Source organism: Ictidomys tridecemlineatus, chromosome 12 (genome assembly GCF_052094955.1).
Source record: "Ictidomys tridecemlineatus isolate mIctTri1 chromosome 12, mIctTri1.hap1, whole genome shotgun sequence".
In the NCBI taxonomy this organism is placed as follows: domain Eukaryota; kingdom Metazoa; phylum Chordata; class Mammalia; order Rodentia; family Sciuridae; genus Ictidomys; species Ictidomys tridecemlineatus.
This window is the reverse complement of record NC_135488.1, coordinates 40065248-40081247: the sequence shown is the minus strand read 5'-3', so window position 1 is coordinate 40081247 and position 16000 is coordinate 40065248. Positions and strand designations below refer to the sequence as shown.

The following is a 16000-nucleotide window of genomic DNA, read 5'->3' as shown; positions in this document are numbered from 1 at the left end:
TAACCTAAAGCTACTCCCCAATTCCCACATCCTCTAGCCACCCGTTACCACTTCAGTTACCACTCAGTTAATCCCTATTGGGATTAAATCACTGACTGGGTTAAGATACTTACAACCCAATCATTTCTCCTCTGAACCTTCTTGCATTGTCTTACTTTTGACACCTCATATCCAAACCATAACAGTAATTGTTTTAGGAAACATTTAGGTGCCGTCAAACTGAGGCTGTTGGCTTTGCGTCATATTTCTGAGGAAAGCTGGGCATGTTTAGTGACTTGGTGCCATCACTATCAGGATAGCCATACTGATACACCTGTAGCCTCAGTGCAGTATTGAATACACAATGTGTCTGGCCACTTTTCCTAATCTTCAGGCTACATGTGCACATTTGAGAATGGGTTTTAGCCATTTTCTCATCCTTTGGCTTATTCCCTTCATATGTTCTCTGAGATATTTTATATGTGAGGCTTTAAGAATAAAAGAATACTCTATAAAAAAAACCTTGTTGTTTGTGTAGTATAATATTTAATAGGTTCATTCAGAAATCAGAAATCTATTTAAAGTTATTTGCATCTGAGCTAAATGAAACATATTTGTAAGCATCCTGGACAAGACAAAGGTTTTCTCTCTTTATAAACATCTGTTTTTCTCTTTGAGCTAAATTCACAAATTGGCAGCTCATTTTATCAGTTGTGTATTTTGATGGCATTTTATTTAATTACCCACTTTTAACTCTTAGATATTTTTGCAACAACACTGTATTCTTTTCTTTCGAAACAGAAGATCTAGGCTCACAAGCCCACATACCAATGGTTGGCTTGAACATGTTCTTCAGTTTGGCATATCCCTCAGTATCTCCTTTTGTTATCTGTTCAGTCAGCTTCGCTACTCCTTCTGCCTTCATGGCTTTCATAGTTGCCACATACTGTTTATGAATCAGGAACCCCAGTTCTACAGCATTGCATTCTCTGAATATCACAAGTCCCACTTTTCACTTAGCTGTGCCTGACATAGCCAGTAATATTTACAAGCAAATGCTAGTTTTTTAAAAGTCAGTGTGTCGCTGGAGGTTTAGCTCAGTTGGTAGAGTGCTTGCCTTGCATGCCCGAGGCCATGGGTTCAGTCCCCAGTACCACACACACATAAAAAAGTCAACGTAAACTTTTCCAAAAGAGCATTAGGTAGGTATATAGCATACATAAAAATTAAGTAAAGAACACTGTTTTTAAAATATATTTTTATTTATAGGGAATTCCAGCAGATATATAATGGTGAAATGAGAAGTCTTCCACCCATTTTTATTCTTTGTTTCCTGATTATTTTTATGAATAAGAATAAGATACTTCCTTGTTCCAATGCAGATAGTTCCCACTTCTGTGAATGGATGTTGAGTGTCACCTGCTACTTGGATGTCTGCATGTTGTGGTTGATGCTAATATCGTACTTGGTAGTTGGCAGAAAGTTAATACTGAAGTTAAGCTCTTGTGTTCTAGCAGCTGTGCTGCAGATCCTTGGTGTGCCACCTTCTGCAATCCGTGCTGCTCTGTTCATGTTCCTTATTGACTTCCTGGTTATCAGCGCCATGGTCTCCTGGTCTTTGAGTGTGGAAGATAGTCATGTAGCAGGTTCCAGGGAGGACAGATCATTGATAATGTACTCTAATCCATGTGCCCCACCAATGAACTGTTGTTTCTTCTTTGGTTTTAAGGAAGACAGGGTGTCTTCAAACACTGCTGTGCACCTGGGAAACCAGGCATCTGCTTTACTTCGACGAAGTGGTAGTGATTCATTTCAAGAAGACACGAGAAGAAAGAACTGAACTTCTGGTATGATGCAGGCTCCTTGCATTGCAAATGGGTTAGAAGAGAGAAGAGTTGCTTTATGAGATTTTATAACATTTTTCCTGAAAAGTTCTACCCAGAGGTGAGTCTCCAACATGCTTAGAAACCATTTAAGATATCTTTTTTACTGAACTGAATCAGAGCCCACCCATATTGCCCCCGCACTTCTGGCCTACACACTGCCACCTGACACACAGACTTCCTCAGACATGGGGGTGGACATGCTGGTGCTCTCTCTCATCTCAGGTCAAGCCCTTAACACTGACCTCTCTCTTCTTTATTCCCATCTATCCTTCCTGACTATCCAGAAGCTCCAATTCAAAAGGGCATGAGTAGTCCATGGTATTGGATGAGTGTTCCTGGCCTAGGGGTAAACACGAAGGAACACACCTGCTCCCAGGCTTACCAGGACAGTCTTGGCATTGTTTTGGCTTTGTTTTTCTAACCGGATGCAAATCAAGCAAGTGTCTCCCACCTGCTTGTTTAAAAGCAGCCTTGACAACTTGGAAGTTGATTCTGAGAACTGTGGGGGATGGACATCAGCAAAGCCCAGAAACTGAACGCCACCCCAACTTGCCAGTTTGCTCTACGGGCATTCTGGAACATATGTCCATATGAGGCTTCTAATCACCTTGTGTGGATGTGGAATGGCACCAGGAGTCAGCACGAATAAGGTGGGTGCTTACCTCCTTTCCCTTGACCTGGGTCCTCTTCATGGTGGGATGTTTTCTTACAAGGAATTGATACTTCATTTGAGGATGCATGGAGAAATAGATGATTGCATGGTCAACTTCTGCAGAGAGAGGTGGAGAGGATTGGTAGGTGGCACTCAAGGATTCTACCACAAGACACCCCCAACCCCTGAGAGTCTCTGCCAGGGCAGGCCTGCACCACAGACTTGAGAACCCTCTGATCCAGCTACAGTTCCACCAAAGACTTCCTCAGTGATTCTTCCCTGAAGGAAGATTATGCACAGGATCTAAACCACAGACTCCCCCAGATGTGGGGTGGACATGCTGGTGCTCTCCCTCATCTCAGGTCAAGCCCTTCACATTGACCTCTCTCTTTTTTCTGTCTGTCCTTCCTGACCATCCAGAAGCTCCAATTCTAAATGGCCTTTGATATGTGTTAGTTTCCTGCCCTGGGCCAACCAGGAGACACCCCTGCTGCCAGGCTTACCAGGACATTCTTGTACTTTTTTCTGCTCTGCTGCTCTGAGCTGAAATGAACCAAACAGCTGTCTCCCATCCGCTTATTGTAGAAGGTCCTTGAGGATCTGCAAATAATGACTCCAGTGGCACTGGACTTCTTGATCCATTTGGTGGCCATGAACCTAGGTTTTATTGCAGAGGACTCCAAAGTTGATTTGAAGAACTGTGGGGTATGGCAACATCAGCAAAGCCCAGAAACTGTAACCCACCCCAGCCTGTTCTATGGGGCTCCTAGAACATATATCCAGGAGCTGAGGGGTTTTACCTCCTCGTGTGGATGTGCAGTGGCACCAGGAGGAAAGAGTGAATAAGGAGGGTGTTTATCTTCCTTCCCTTTACCTTGTCTCACTTGCTGGTGGATTGTTTCTCTGAAGTCATATTTGACTCGAGTATTCATGGAATAAAAGACATTTCCTTTGCCAGGGATCTTCAGCTCTGAAGAGAGAGGGCCAGTGGGTGGTAAGTGACTCTCAAGGGGTACACCACAGGACACTTGCAACACCTGAGAGTCTCTGCCAGGGTCAGGCCTGAGCCATAGACCTGAGAGCCCTCTGATCCAGCTACAGTTCTACCAAAGACTTTCTCAATGATTCTTTCCTGAGGAAAGACTGTGCATAGGAACTAAACCAAACTACCACCTTTCAATGAAAAAGCACCTTGGACTCCAGAATGTCTCAGTTCAGGTTGGACCTGCTAAAGAGACACTGCTGGAGTTTGCATCAGGATTTGCCCCAGTGGCTCATGAGCTGAAGCTCTTCTCCCAGTGAAGCAATGTTCACACATGGGTTTTCGGGGAAGCATTTGATGGTGAGTGCTTTGACCTTCTTAGGGGATTAATCCATTTATAAATGAATACAGTCCTGGGAGGTGGTATAAATTGGAAGTCTTTTGTGCATGGATGAAGGATGACTTAAGGAACTATATATTTTTTTAGATGAGTTCCACTTCCTCTTCCTCCTCATCATTATCCTTCTGATTTGTAATCTTATTCTGGTTATTTTATATCTTCATGTGCTTTTTATATTCCTCCTCCTCCTCCTCTTTCTCCTCCCCTTCACATCTTGCTTCCCCTTATCCTTCTTCTTTTTCTCTCTATGACCTATTGACCTGCTCTGAGTAGCTTGCCTCTCCCACACACTTCTGCTTATGTATGGCCTCTGTTAAGGACCCCAAAATGGAGTGAGTTCAGAATGGAAAGTAGTGAACCCAGAAGCCAAAAGAAATGTTTCTTCTTTTAAGTATTTTTTTCAAATATTTGTCACAGTCATGAAAGAAAGGATGCCTAACCAGGCACCCCACTGTGACCATGCTTCCTTTTTTGGTGGTAACCACCTCCAACTGGACCAGGATTTCTAAAGCAGAGGCCACATCTCCAGAGTTTCCCTAATGCAAACAAGCATTCCAACAACCAGGAGAGGTCTGGCATCACTGCAACCCTCCTGCCATAATTCATATGTCATAACACAAAGTGGGTTTCATGCATCCAGCTTGTCCTTTCTTTGGACATCTGTTACCCACAATCCTCACTGGCCCAGAGCTTGCTCTCAATCAATGATGGATTGGATGTGTCTACTTTTGATTCCACTTTCTTAGCCTAATCTTTTTTTTTTTTTTTGGTACAGAGGTTGAACCCAGAGGCCCTTAACAACTGGTCCATATTCCCAGCTTTTTTCATTTTAGACAGGGTCTTGCTAAGTTGCTGAGGCTGGCTTGAAACTTGTGATCATCCTGCCTCACCCTCCCAAGAGGCTGGGATTACAGGCATGAGACACCATGCCTGCAACTTAGCCAATCTTGGCCTTGCATGTAAGACACTCCAACCTCAGACTTGGTTATTTATGAGAATGTTAGAGAACTGGTCATAGGAGCCATAGCGTTGGTATGTTTCACTTTGGACAGACTTGGATCATGGCTGCTATGAGTTCCTGGCTCACAGGAAAGAAAACAGCAATGAAATTAATTACACATCAGCTTTTTGGCCTAAGTGTTTAGGATGCCCTTAGCTGACACAGGAAGGGATAATAACCTGGCTGTTCTGATCTCATTTGGAGATGGGCACACAGGCACAAAGGACTTGGAATTTTCAAAACACAGCCCAAACAGGCTGACTCCTGGCCTTGATGTGTTATTGTGTCCTGTTCCCAGTTGCTACAATACTGACATTTCTCCCCATAGGCAGGGCTTCTCAGGTCCTACCCCTGGTTTTTAACATGTGCTGTTTCAGTCCACATCAGTGCTGATTCCACTTGTAGCCCATTTTTTCCCATGTTACTGTTAAATCATCCCTATCAGTGACCCATGGTGTATACTGCTGCTTGAAGGAGCTTCTCTTCTTTGCCCCTCATGGATGTTAGCTTTTCAATGGCTGATCAGGTGCAGGGGAGGATACATGTTGGGGAGGCACAACAGGCCCTGGGGCAGCACAGAGAATCTACTACAGATATTAGGCCCCCTTCAGTGCGGTTTCCTTGGTGCACAAGGCCCACTACACATTCTGCCTGTTTTTCTAGGCTAAGGCACTCTTCTATTGGGTTGTGAGTTGTCCTGAGCCTGCTCGTTGATCATTTCTCCCCACCATCTGATTGTCCCACTTACTCTAATGCTTGGAGATGATTTGCAGCAGCTCAAATTTATTCAGACCCTCCTCCTTAAGCAAGTGTTGGTCCAAAGCCCTCTACCTTGGCAGGTCACCTGGATCAGGGTGGGAGACAGGTCATCAGGGTATGTGCCCCGGAGGCGATACCCACTGGATAGTGGCCTGGGACATTCAGGAGACACCTTAGCTATGAATACAAGGGCACCTTCTTGTTATCCTGCTACTAGAATCTGGCCTCCATGTAATTATATGGGGTCTTCTGATGGGCTACTAGCCCAATCTTCATACAAAAGACTGCCTGTACCTGCCATTGTCCTATGTGGAGCCATATTTCACTCGAGTAGAAGTTCCATTCTACTTTCCACTTCCACTGAGATCAGAGGAATGGGCCAGTGGCACCCTCTATGCCAGATTTGCTCTGGGATGCAGGATGAATCTGTGCTTATCACAGGTAGAAACTCTAAAGGCTTTGGTCCCGACAGCCAAGACACCAAACAAGTGAGTCAGCAGGGGGAGGATTGAACATGGCTCCTCTGAAGCTGGACACCTGGAATATTGGGAATATACCGCACATCCATACAAATTCTACAAAGAGACCCTCTGATTCCCCGTTCAAGGGATATGCAGACTCTGACACTCCTGAGGACAGGGCTCGTCCATGGTGTTTGCTATGTTTTCTGCCTTTTCCAGTATGGGCACCCAGGTGACACCCCTGCTGTCAGCCACACTAGGATGCTCTTGCGCTCCATGCTCTGCTCCTCTAACTGGATATGTGGTAGTGAGGAAGTGCTAGTGGATACCCCTGAGATACTGGACTCAATGTTGCTTTTGATGGCCATGGGAAAGGTCCTGGATGACACAGAAGAGGTGTTGCTCAAAGATGCAGTGATGCTGGACATCATTGCTGAGAACTCTGAATTTGACTCCAAGAAACATGGGGATGGCAACATCAGTAGAATCTCAGAAACTGCGGGATACATAGGTTCACAATTCTGTTTGGGGAGTTCTGGAAATTATACTCATGCACTGAGCCATCTTGGCTCCTTGGGTTAGACAAAGATTGAGGATGCAGTCAGAGACAGCATTGTCCTCACAGTCTGCCACCAAACAGGGAAGCTGAACTTTGCACAGGGTCTGCTTCTAAAGGTTCTTTATCCCCCAAAATGCTGCTTGTACTTTTGGTTACCTTGCCTCTCTCTGCATGCTGCTCCTTCTGGAAGGTACAAAGGCACACCTACCCCACTGACATTGGGAGGACTGTCACTTTACTGTCATTGATGCTGTCCTGATTCACCTGCCCTGCTCAGAGTTCATGGACATATCATTTCCTTTGGAACCTCGTCACCTCCCAGGAGTGAGCACCCCTGGCTGTAATGGTGACCTGGGGTTGGGGCAGGAACACAGGCTCTGGAGCAGGGAACAGCAGGTCTAGGCAGCAGAGACCAGAAGGAAGTTCAACCGCCCTGCTCAGCCATGCCAAGACACCTCATCCATCATCACAAAGCTCTCTGCCCCCAGGTCTGGAGGGAATGGTAACACATGAGGCTTTTCCTCCCTTAGCGCTTTCTCTGTGGCCACAGCATAAGACTGGCAAGTCTCTACTGATAGAACTGGCACTAGGGTGGACTCCAGATCTAGAGTTGGGGACAGACTTGGATCCAGCAGTGGAGCAAGAGCTGAAGCTACCTGGAGCTCTGGAGCTGACACTAAATCTAACACTGGAACTGCCTCTTGCTTCCAAAGAGATGCTGGAGCTGATTTGAGCTCTGGATCTGACGTTAGTGCTGCCACTTGACTGGGCAGCAGTGCAGCTCCTGGAGAAGGCTCTCTCTCTGCAGGTGATTTTAGAGTTTGCACTGGACCTGAGGCTGCAGCTATAGGAGAAAAGATTCCAGCATGACTGCCTTGCCTTCAGCTTTGCAAAAACAGATAATACCTCTATCTGTCAGGAAGACCTTAGCCCCAGAGCCCACTCAGGACCTTTTCGCAGATTGGGGCCATTGCCTGAGTGGTCAAAGCCTTATAATTGTTCCCAGTCCAACACCAGACTTAAGAGATTCCATCCAGTGGGGCTAAAATATAACTGTTTCTTCATTTACCCTTCTGTACCCACCCTAGGCCTCCTTGCCCTCAGGCTCTGCCTCATGTCCTCAAGCTGGGCCTGCAGGTAGTGGGCACAGTGCTCCAGGTTCAAGCCACCCATGTTGAGCTGCATGAAAGGCAACAGCAGCTGAAGGCACAGAAGGCCTGGAGGCTGATGGAAATTCTCTATCCCAGTGCTCAGAATGAAAGGCATGGCACTGTGGGCAGGCAGGTGTGTAGTCAGCAGAAGCCTGGCCTTTCCTTCCCACAGCCTTCTATAGCACCCCTATGGACCTTGACTTCTGTAACTCCCGTGTCTCTCCACAGGCCAGTCCACACCAGCCAAGACACAGTGGCTATACAGGCAGTGACAGGACAGGTCTCTCTCCTTCCAAAAAAAAAAAAAAAAAAAACCCAAACTCTGGATCCATGGTGTGACCAGCTCTCCCCTACCGTGGGAGAGGCCTGACACTCTTCTGTTTGTTTGCATTCTGGCAATCTCCAGGAGGGTCTGTCCTCCTGTCCATCATTGTCAGGGCTCGATTGAACCTCATACCCGGGTTTTTGCTGCCATGCTACCTCACTCTCTGTGATCTGTGTATCTTGCTCCCAAGTGACGCTATTCTTCTAGAGGGCACTCTCTGAAGAATAGTGTCATGGGGAGCAAGACACTAGCTCTCATTTCCAAAAAGTGAGGCCTGGGATGAGAGCTACTACTCTCCAAATTTCTGTGGCCCTAGGGGAGAGGACGGGGGTGGTGCATTCAGAATGGGATGGGCGTTGGGGGGTTGATATGCACATGAGCTGGTTCTGAGGCCACAGTCTCCTTAGTTCCCCAAATGACCAAAATTCCACCTACATCTCCTACCTTCTTCTACAATTGAGGCTCCAGACCTTATACTGCAAGCAGGACTCAAAATTGTGGGAACCAGAGCTGGAGTTGCCGCTCAGAGGTAGAGTGCTCGCCTAGCATGTGTGAGGCACTGGGTTCGACCCTCAGCACCACATAAAAATAAAATGAGGGTATTGTGTCCACTTACAACTCAAAAATAATAATAAAAATGTTAAAAAAATTGTGAGAACCAATGTTTTCTCAGTCTTCCCAAGCCACAAAACCTTATATATCCCCACTGGAGATAGGAGCCCTCCATCTTGACCCCAAGTCCACTCCATTTTTAGTTGATCCAGTGGTCCACCATCTTCGCTGGAGTAGGACAAGATGCAGCCATGTCTCCTAGAGGAGAGGTTGAGGTGATCATTAGAATATGACACCCGAGGTTTCTGTCTGACTGATAAAATTATATGCCAATTTTATTTTGCTTGGCCTCCCCAAGCAAGAGAGTTGGGACAGCTTTCTGAAGAAAGATGGTACGGATTCCCCCCATTTTTCACTAAATTATGTGATGTGCTGAGAAACATCTTTACACAATAGGTGCTTCTTATATATGCTCCTCAAAGAATGAGCCCAACCAGCTGCTTACCATATATCTCACCGGGCATGGGAGCTGCCAGCCCCCCGGCCCTTCTCTGGCTATAACTAGGATGGGAATTTCTCTCTATGCAATCTGGAACATCCTTTATGAATGCAAAATTGCTTTGCCCAAGTTAAGTGAGGCCCCTGGCAGATACCTTTTTCTTGCAGATGGGAATGAGACACTAGAGAAACCCACAGCCCTCACTGAGTCCACGTGGAAATGAGCTGGGAACACAATATCAAGGAGTGAGGCCCAGTGTGAGTAGGCTGCTCCACATACTTCTGTGGCCCAGCTGGAGCAGGGTGGTTTAGTCTGGCTGAGGAGGTGAATCCACTTTCTGATGCAAGGCTGTGGCAGACACTTCCAGGACTCATCCCATTGGTCCTGACAATACCCTATGAGGATAGTCTAAACTCCTCAGTTTTCACACAGCAAATTGGGACTTAAAAAGTTACAGGCCATTCTCAAGTTCAGCTAGGTGGTGGCATCTTTGGGTTAGACGGTTGGGAGCTTAGCTTGGGAGCTCCGCAGGCGCAGCACCTGCTGAGTCGTGATGAACCTTGAGTAGTTGCACACAAAGGTGGTACCTAAGTCTGGGTTCCTGCGTACAAGACAGGCATGGACCGCTTCATGAGCGCTTCCTCCCTATTTGACTCAATGGTCTCTACAGATGCCATCCGTGTTCTGAGTGGGCTAATTTTCACACTGGGGTGGGACCAAGAATGGTGGGTTTAAAGATGGAAATAGCAGCAAACAGAAACATGACTCCAATTAAGTGAAGTAAAACCATTGCGGAACAGTTGTCCTCAGTGTGTGTACACACACACACACACACACACACACACACACACACACACGCACGGTGGGGGAGGAGAGAGAGTTGGAATTCTGGGCCATGAATGAGTGGTCAGACATGAAGGCCCGCCTCAGCTAACCTTCCCTTTGCTGCTCAGTGTTAGTCTTGGGCTTCTCTGGAAAAATCGCCAGAGGCTCTGGCAACTAGGGCAAAGGCCCAACCAGTGTTCCTACACTTGGGCGATGGGGAACCCCCGAGATTTCCTGAGGCCTGAGCCTCAGCATGCTGTGGAACAGAACATCCCTCTTACTCCAGCCTCCCCAAGCAAGACAGCTGGGACAGCTTTCTGAGGAAAGTGGGTACCTTTTTTATTTTTAACCAGGGTTTCATGTTCTGTTTGAACCATCAACCAATGAAAGCACTTCCTGTAGTCCCTGTACCTGAGCCTTTTATTCACACGAGACCACTCCAGAGTCCCATGGACTGCTGACTGTCCCCCACACCACATCAAGTACACAACTGAACAGATTTTCACTAACAACCCCCATCATCCCTTGCCCAGCTTGGCTTCAGCTAGAGCTCCTGCTTTGAGGATTCAAAAACTGGATTCATAACCAGTCCCCCCTCCTCACCAGCTTTGTGATGCTAGACCTACCTTTGTGCCTCTCATGGGTGCTCCAGTGTCCCCAACTCTTCCCTGGGAATTACTGTCATACCACTTCCTAGGATGGAATTGGGCATATGTGCCCATAAATGCCTGTATTGTCTGTGAAACCCATAGACAGGATTCACAATTACAAGAAGGAGAGAAAGAATAAAACCTAACTCATTAAAGGACCTGGGCAATGCCACTTTCCCTCCTGTTTGCAGTTCCCATTCTGATCTATAGCAAGTTTGAAGCAATTGGGATTCAGAGACTGTCACCCTCTAGCATAGAACTTCCCAAGACTTCTTGTGAGATTTCACATTGGCCCAAGCGCCTCTTCTCAGTCTAGGAGATAGGTAACCCACAGAGACTCTAAGATACCATAGCTTCCTGGTTCCCAAAGGCAGTACACCCCTCACTTGGAGGTGGATCATACTCTTCCCTCTTGTGTCTAAGGAATAGAATTGGGCAAAAGTGATGGGATGTCACCTCCAAGATTGAGTTATGGGAAGCCTGACTTCTGTCTGGCTCCCTCTCCAGCATTTTCCCCCACTCTGTCTCCCTTCCAATCTTGATCCAAGGAATGAAATGATATGCTGTCTTTGTATACAACTTTGTGATAAAGACCAGTCCTCCCATCAGAAAAGTGTTGAGTCTCAGCCAAACTGTTTTTTTACCAGGATCACAGGCAAGAGCTCAGGGGCAGATTCTCCCAGCTAAGCCTCAGTGGGGTCTGCAGTCAAAGCCTCCAGGGACATGGAGACAGAGGCATCCAGCTGAGCCACCTTGGACCCAGTTGCACAGAAACTTGACCTTATAAATGCCCATGGCTTTCATTTGTGAGTTAGGGGGTGGTGATCCACAACTCTGGACATTGAGTGCAGTCTTTGGGCTGTGCGGTGTGCCCTAACCTATCCCTATCTGCCCAGGCCCTTCAGCCATATTGGTCTTTTATCCATCCTCCTCTTGTGGCCACACTGAATCAGGACTTCCAATTTCTATGTGGCTATGCCTTCCTCAACACACTGTTCCCAAAATGAGCAGAACTGGCTTCCTTTTGTCATTCTAGTTCCTGCAGCAATGCCACATCACTGAGATGGTTCTCAGTCTCCACCTAGTGACTCCAGCTTTCCTTCACACTGAGCCCTATTTTGGCTCTGGCTCTTGTTCTTTTCTTTCACTTGCATCTGCTTTGTGATTTTATGCACCTCCAGCTGCAGATGTGCAGCTACCAGAGGGTAGGGCTCATGGTGGTGACTTTCAGAGCCTGCGCAGGCCCAACATGACCCCTTTAGGTAGGGTGAGCGCTGGAACACAGTGATGAGTGAAGAAATGAATTCAGAAACCCCCTGCCTCTTAGTTGCTCCTCCTATGCACAGGAATGCTAATGATGGGAGGTGCCATGGCATGGGACACTTTGGACATACCATGACCAGGGCCCTCTGAGCATGGACAATACTGCAGCCCCTAGTGGCCAGCATCAGCACTATGCCCCAGGGAGGAAACCCCAAATCAAAACCTTGACCTGAGTGTGGGTATTCCCAAGGCAATGAGGTCTCAGGGTCCCTAGCACAAAGCAGTAAATCTTCTAAATTCCAGGGGAAATGAAGGGAAATCAGAGTCTCCCTTGTTTCTTTTTTCCCTCTGCAGGACCCAGAGTGTTGTCCTCACTTCAGCCAGGGCTATGACCCTGGCCCCATACCCAAATGCGGATCATTAGATTTCTAAAGGACAGTCCTTTCACTGGACCCAGTGTTATGGGCCAGGCTATATGGGCAATGACCAAACAGATGCCATTTTACAGTGAGACTCCATATCATGTAACAAATGCTTCTTCCATGGGAAAGCCCTGCCTCTGTACCTATTAATATTACCTAGCACAACATACTTGGCAAACAAAATAGCAATTCTTTTTTTTTCATTTTTTTTATTGGTTGTTCACAACATTACAAAGCTCTTGACATATCATATTTCATACATTAGATTGAAGTGGGTTATGAACTCCCAATTTTACCCCAAATGCAGATTGCAGAATCACGTAAATAGCAATTCTTATACAATGTAAAATTGGCTTTTTTTTTTGTTTGTATTTTTCTTGGGCAATGTACCTTCTCAGAGATCGATTGTCTAGACGTTAGTAACCATTTTCTAACTTGTCTGAACTAGGGTCATTTTGACCCACTTCCCTTCTGCTTGCTTGCTGCTATGCCAACCTGGAAAGTCCCATGGGAAATACCAACGTGCCCATTGCATTGTCTTGCTCACTGCCTAATTCAGTTTCTGTACCTGTTTGCTTGCAGCTACATCACCGCAGATGGTTTTTTGCCTTTAAATATCCTAAAATGTTCAAGCTCGGGGCTGTTCCTTGCAGAGACAGTTATGGGAGTGCGGGGAGAGTCACTGGCTGTCTGGCTAAATAAAGACTCTTCAATTGGGACAAAACTGGGACGTGGTGTGTTTTCTGAGTGACCTGCCCCACAATACCAGGAAGAGTATTGTAACAATACCCTTTGCATAATCCAGGTCCCTCTTTCCCCAAACCCCAAGCTTCTTGCTCTTGAGAAAACCAGGAAAGGAAGAGAATTTTCCAAGGATCATGATAGGCGAGTGATTCATGGATGGTGAACTGTCACCACCAGAAACTACTGGGAGCATATATGGACTTTGCATCCCTGGCTTGTGCACCTGGATTTTTTTTTCCACATTGATTTTTTAAAGGAAGTGAGGCTTTCTCATGTGGCACCCCAACACTAAGGCGTCTTCCATGGGAACAAGTGGTGGGCAATGGACCTCATACCATGTCTTTCAAGAGCATGCAGAGAGCATCCCCAGCCCATCCTGACCCTAGGGAACCTGGGGGACATCCCACAAACACCATAGCATTTCTCCACTTCACATGCAAAGATCCCAGGTGAGAGCCCTACATTCCACTCTGGACTCTGCCCCTGTCATGTGCCTTGAACAGTCCCACCTCTTTCCTGCCACAGTTCCTTGATTGTCCTTCTATGGTTAGTTCATGGAACCCAGGGGGCTTGTGGTCCATCCTACCTGGCTGGGATCAACTGTTGAGATCTATAGAGAAAGTGGTGACACTGTGGAATATGTCTGGGAACCTTTGTATGATGGAAAGTCCCACCCTCCAGGTTTTCATCTTCAAGGTAATGTGTAGAAAGGGAGCCAGAAAGGTTCTGCCAGATAGAGACAGGTGTGAGAACTGACTGAGCCTCAAAAAGGTGCCCAGGTCTCTGGGTGCAGAGTTAGTTTCATGTGGAATTTCTGGGGACCCTGAAGAAAACCTATTTACCTTTATGCAAAGAGACTGGACTCCTTCAGTCTAGTCATGCTGCTCTGCTTCTCAGATCCCTGGGACAAGCCAGGTGTGTGGAGGTGGGGAGTCCACATAACATCCCAAGCTGCACCTGGGCACCTTTATCTGGATTTGAAGCATGTTTACATGCCTCAGGGATCATCAGAACAGTGTAACCCCCTCTGAAAGTGGGCTTAAAGACACTCAGGTCTGAATTAGCCCTGCCCTCTGGACTCCCTAGTCCCTGTTCTTTAGGAGACAATACCAATTCTTAGCCCACAGACTGGGCCCACTCAGATCCCAAGAGAATCCAGGTAGTGTTTCTACCTCTAGCCTTCATGACCCACAAGACAGTGTGTGGATGGACCAAATCAGATTCCTCTGCACCATGGGGATGGCCCCAGCCCACTTCTTAGCATGCTCATGTCTGTATATCGGCCTGTAGACACCTGGAGGAGGAAGGAACCCACAGGCTGATCCCATGATCAGAGCTGCTCCCTGACATGAACAAACAGGTCATAGCACATAGTCACCACTACCTGTCACTGAGAATTCAATTGAGACACCTGCAGAATTGAAATTGATCTGGCATTCCCAGGAGTAGGGGTAAACTGCATCCAATTTCAATGATGGTTTCCACAAAAACATAATTATTTTTAGAATTTCACTTATCTCACATTCCCAGTAATCAGGTTCATAAAAACATAAAGTAGAATTTTCTTTTCTTGGGCCTGGGGAGGGCACTAGAATTCAGTATTGACAGCAAGATGAGAGTCCTGGGGATGGATGGTGGTGATGGCTGTGCAGCAACATGAATGTACTTAATGCCATTGAACTGTGCACGTAAAAAAGGCTAAAATTACAAAATGGATGTTTTGTGTATTTTACACAATTACAAAATTAGAGAAATTGTTGATTTACTCTCTTGGGATTGTTTGTGTTGTGATGGCAAAAACCGTGTAATTTATAGAAGAGATTTTATTTCTCAAAGTTCTGGGGGTTGGAAATCCAATATCAGGTACCACGTTCTGAGAACATTCTTGCTGTGACCTCCTGTGTCAGAAGGTAAAACAGGGAGGGACAAGGGCTGCTTTGAGAAGCCTCCTCTGTAAGGACCTTAATGCCATTCTCATGGAAGGAGTCTCCATGGCCTAATGACCTCTTAATGTCCCCACCTGTTAACACAACATATTCAGGAGACACACATTGAAAGTATGAAACCACTAAGCAGAGACAAACACAATGATAGAGATGGTCCTGCTGTGCCTTCCCAGGGCCCTGTCCTCCTGTGCAGCAGTCCTGTCACCCTGTGTAACCTAGCTCTTTCAGACCAGAAAGCCCAGCATCCGCGCGAGTCACACGGCCCCACGGCCACGAGGGGGCAGCCGCAGGCCTCACACCCCTCAGGGAGTGTGTATCCAGATGAGGATCTTGTGGCAACCTAGGTCCCCAGCTGAGGGGACAGGCCAGCAGGCGGAGCGCGCGGAGGGCACCGCCCCCAGCAGGCCAACCCTAAGGGGGAAGCGGAGTCGTCGCCAGGGAGACGGGGGCGGGGCCTGTGCAGGGCGGGAACTTTGAGCCGCTGTCGCGGGGAGCTCCGAGGGGGAGGAGCCCGGAAGTAGCGCCCGCGGGGCTGGAGGTCCCGGATGGAGGGTCTGGCTCGCGGGGTCCGTGACAGGAGAAGGTGCGCTGCCGGGAGCCGCCCCGGTCTAGGCGCCCACACGAGGGGGGACCCGGAGGACTCTGCCGCCGCCCTGGAGCCTCGGTCCCCGGCTGCCTGTCCCCTGGAGCCGCCGGGGCGGTCCCCTCAGCGCCCACCGCGGACCCCGCGGTCCTGGTTCTCACCTGAGGGCCCTCCTCGGCGGAGCTGCTGGTCACAGCGTGTGGAGTGTGACCTGCAGGGTCCTGTGCAGGACGCGGTGGCCTCAGCCGTGTGGCCTGCGCCGCGGACCTCAGAGGAGAAGAGGTGGCCTGACCCGCAGGCCCCTGGAGAGGAGAGGGCGGCCCAGGTGACCTGGGGGCAGGCGGCGGTTTAGAAGGGAGACC

The 16000-nt window shown here is 47.7% G+C and overlaps 2 long non-coding RNA genes across 3 annotated transcripts; one reads left to right on the top strand and one right to left on the bottom strand.

The window, feature by feature from the left end:
* Positions 1-1220: 1220 nt before the first annotated feature.
* On the bottom strand, positions 1221-15937 carry LOC144369273 (uncharacterized). Of its 2 annotated transcripts, none has more exons than XR_013428749.1 (5): positions 15800-15937; positions 3392-3487; positions 3021-3215; positions 2528-2634; positions 1221-1841 (listed from the first exon to the last, which is right to left on the bottom strand). It is a non-coding gene; the product is annotated as an uncharacterized LOC144369273 (long non-coding RNA). The 2 variants fall into 2 exon arrangements; XR_013428748.1 differs by having other exon boundaries at positions 3021-3174.
* Positions 1785-6985, top strand: LOC144369274 (uncharacterized). Its single transcript, XR_013428750.1, has 3 exons — positions 1785-1923; positions 2150-3859; positions 6339-6985. It is a non-coding gene; the product is annotated as an uncharacterized LOC144369274 (long non-coding RNA).
* Positions 15938-16000: the final 63 nt, after the last annotated feature.